Raw genomic sequence first — 3,643 nt, forward strand, 5'->3', positions numbered from 1 at the left:
CACACACACACACACACACACACACACACACACACACAGTGGCAGTAATGATCATTTTACCCAACGGTTATTAATTTCAGTATTTCAGACGCACAACCAAATTGTACAGACTTATTTAGAAACAGGTGTTGAGAGGATCACACTTCCTCAAAGTAGTACATTTTTATGATTTCACATGACAAATAAATGATTAATGTGTCGATGTTCTCAGAGATAAACCTTCCATAGCATCAGTTATTGCTTTGACACTGCCCGAATCTGCAGCGTTAGGCTTGCTTGTCGTTATACACCATATTTGGGTGAAGCCGTCGTGAATGAATGTGATCAGCCATCCTGAGAACTCCGGCTCGTACAGCCAAAATGTTCCTGCAGCGGGCACGGTGGCGGGGGGGTGGGACAAAGCTGCGACACAAGACTGCGGTGGGTTTAATCGCAGTTTCAGTCTGGGCTCCACCCCTGACGAATACATATTTTCATGGCATGAGGTAAAAATAATTATAGCTTATATGTTCTACCTGCAGCTCATGTTAATGCAAACAATGTTGCACTGACACCTGCTATTAAAATGTCACATGTACTTCATTCTTTGCAGCTGAAGTGTCCTTTTAATAAATATGAAGTTGAACCAGATTAAAAAATCATGAATACACGATTAGCTTTCAAAAACACTATTTGCATCCTTAGGACTTGTTTAGCGGGGATTTTTTTAACTTGTGTTCAGAAACTCTGACGTATAATCAAACCCTGCATCACGGTCTCCCGGTCCATTTAATATTCACTCAGCAGAAGCAATTTCTGAATATTGCGAGAAGTAAACGTAAACCACGGTGGACAACAAAATCTATTTTTGCAGCAATATATAAAATCCAAAAACTAAGAGCTGTGCAGTTATTTCTCCCTTGATCCCGATGTTTTGTTTTGCAGCTAAGGCCTGTGATCTGGAGAAGGTCCACCTGGATGAGAAGGATTTCCGCTGGCAGCACAATGAGGACCGCATGGCGGTGGAGAAACTGTCAGACGGCATCCGCAAGTTTGCTGCTGATGCTATCAAGCTGGAGACCATGATCAAAGTGAGTCCTTCTGTTTTTGGGCAGATGTTCATGTCTGTTAAATCTGATATTAACCTGGACAGCGCTCAACAGAAGTGTAAACGACCATGAAGACGGACCCTAAATGACTTGCTGAGGTGGTCTGGGACCCGTTTGACCACACATCTCCAGTGATTCTCACAGAGTGTGTGCGTGGCGGTACCTGACGACAGGTGGCCTCTGTTTGATCGGTCTGTTTTCACTGCAGCGTCAAACATTTTTGCGGGTCTGTGAATGCAGAGCAGCAGGCTGAGCTCTTTTTTTCCTCTGCAGCAGTTTTTCACTCACAGGATGGATAATTGATCTGCAGTTCCCTTCAGAGCTGATCAGATCACAGCAGTGGATGAGAGGAGCTTGTTTTCAGATGTACATGTTTAGACCCAGCAGAGTGAACATTAAAATGTCACTTTCAATTTACCTGGCGTTCTGCTGCGCCGTCTCTGCCTAAATAATTGATCTGTGGATCCACTGAGAGCTGATCAGAACGATGGATGAGAGGAACAGCTGCTGTGATTGAATGCAGACTTTTAGACTCCAGCAGAAACACAATTAAGTTCCTCTTTTAATGCTCCGTCTGTGCCCAGAGTACGCTCTGCGATCCAAGAGTGTGGTGCAATGCATAACCGGATTGTAATATATTTCAATAGTTGTCGAGTTTTAGCCTCAATGCCTGCCTGAGCTCGACCCGGCTTCAATAATCAGAGCATGCAGGACAACTCCACTCATTTCAAATCAGTTTATTGAAATGATAATTGCTGAAGTGTTAGGTTGAAAACCTCAAATAAAAAGAAAAACAAATCATGCATGTTAATTCAGCAAATAAATTGATTTCTTTTATAACAGAAATCAGGTACGTCAACCAATATATGTATTAAAAGATCCTTTGATTTCAATTTCTTTGCACAGTAGTGCTTCTAACAAACAGTCCATCTCTAAAAACAGAAAATCTGTTTATGGCAGCAGATGCGAATGTGAATGTGTGGAAAACTGACATTATGATGGTTCTGCTCAAAAACTGCTGGAAATGTGGGCTGATTTTCCTGATTTAATTGAGGTCCCACGGATCACCTAAAAAATTTAATACCCAGTCCAGATTCCACATTTGCACTCATAATAGTGACATTTCCGTCTTTATAGACATGACTCACTTGTGCACGGTGTTTAACGAGTTTTGTTTGCTGTTTCTGTGTTTTTTTATCACAGGAGAAAATGCTCAACGTGAAAAACGGCCAGTAATGGACAGATTTGGTGTCTGCGGCTGCATTAAACTATAAGAAGTTAGCAGGCTGCCTTCTTTGTCTCCAACTACCTGAGAGAAGGCCCGAAGCACCAGAAGGCCTTCCCTCTCCTCATCTGACCAAACCGCAGGGACTCCTGACCGGACACCTGTCCTCTCTTTAGTCTGGGAGTAACACTGTTTTCTGACCAAACGTACATGGTGATTGATGCTTATGTGGGTGTGCCGCTGCTGTAAAATAGTCTTAATATTAACTAGAAATTTAAGCAGAAAGGGAAAAACTTTTCAGGAAAAAACTGCCGTAGTTTGAGAGTAATATCACGTGACTACTGGAGAGAACCACGAGCACTTTTTGGCAGAAAAGGACCACAGTTTTTTCTATCAGCATCATTTGGATAACCTGATACAGACCATTGTTTCATCATTCCTCATAATCTTTTGCTCTTTGAGAAAAAAATAAAAATCTCAGTCATTACAGCTGCGTTTTTGGTTCTTTTTGTTTCGTCTCTGTCTTTGTTAACAGATCAGTGAGTTACAGCAGGTGTCAGACACACAAAAGAAACACCGCGAGGCCTTCTGAACGGAGCGACGGCAGCAGAGGTAAACTGGGATTTTTCATATCAGTGTCACGATCTGTTTCTCTTGCTGTCTCCCGCTGGTCGAGCCAGTTGAACTCCATTCTGTCTCTGCCCAAAATTTGGTGGAGCTCCACCTCAGCTCTCTCAGAGCGACATAGAAAGAAGTCATTTGCTGAGAACTCTTAATGCTTCCTCGAAGCCTGACAGAAACGAGCTAAAGAGGAGCTTTGAAGCTTTTGACTGGAAGTGCAGCAGGTGGCTCAAGGTAATTAAAGATTTATTTAATATCTATTTTAGTTATGTTTTCTGTTGAGTTTCTGTGTTTGTTCTGGGGACACTGAAGTCGACCAAATGTAGTTTTAGTTGTAGTTTTCACAACTAAGCTTGCAGAATTGATCTGTTATATGACTTAAAGGTTTTACTGCTTGCAAAGATTTCTAATTTGGGTTATAATAATATAACTGTTTTTCACATTTTAAGCACATAATTAGTGTTTTTTTAGTGGTAATTATGCACAGAAGTTAAAGTAAAACAAGTTTGTGATCCACCAAACATGAAGCAATATTTACAGTCTAAACAGAATGATTTTACATCAGAAACTTTAATAAAACAAGCAGATTTTTCATGTGTAAAGGAGCAAATTTGACTTGAGAAACTGCAATGAGCACGTGGCACTGAGAAAATCACATTGTCAGTGTGCAACAGAAGAAAGTTCAATTATACATATAATTTGTAAAAAG

General features: G+C 41.0%; 1 long non-coding RNA gene across 1 annotated transcript; it reads left to right on the forward strand.

The window, feature by feature from the left end:
* Positions 1–26: 26 nt before the first annotated feature.
* On the forward strand, positions 27–2,800 carry LOC121940502. Its single transcript, XR_006105639.1, has 2 exons — positions 27–1,070; positions 2,292–2,800. It is a non-coding gene; the product is annotated as an uncharacterized LOC121940502 (long non-coding RNA).
* Positions 2,801–3,643: the final 843 nt, after the last annotated feature.

This window comes from Plectropomus leopardus, unplaced genomic scaffold (assembly GCF_008729295.1).
Source record: "Plectropomus leopardus isolate mb unplaced genomic scaffold, YSFRI_Pleo_2.0 unplaced_scaffold8867, whole genome shotgun sequence".
Lineage (NCBI taxonomy): Eukaryota > Metazoa > Chordata > Actinopteri > Perciformes > Serranidae > Plectropomus > Plectropomus leopardus.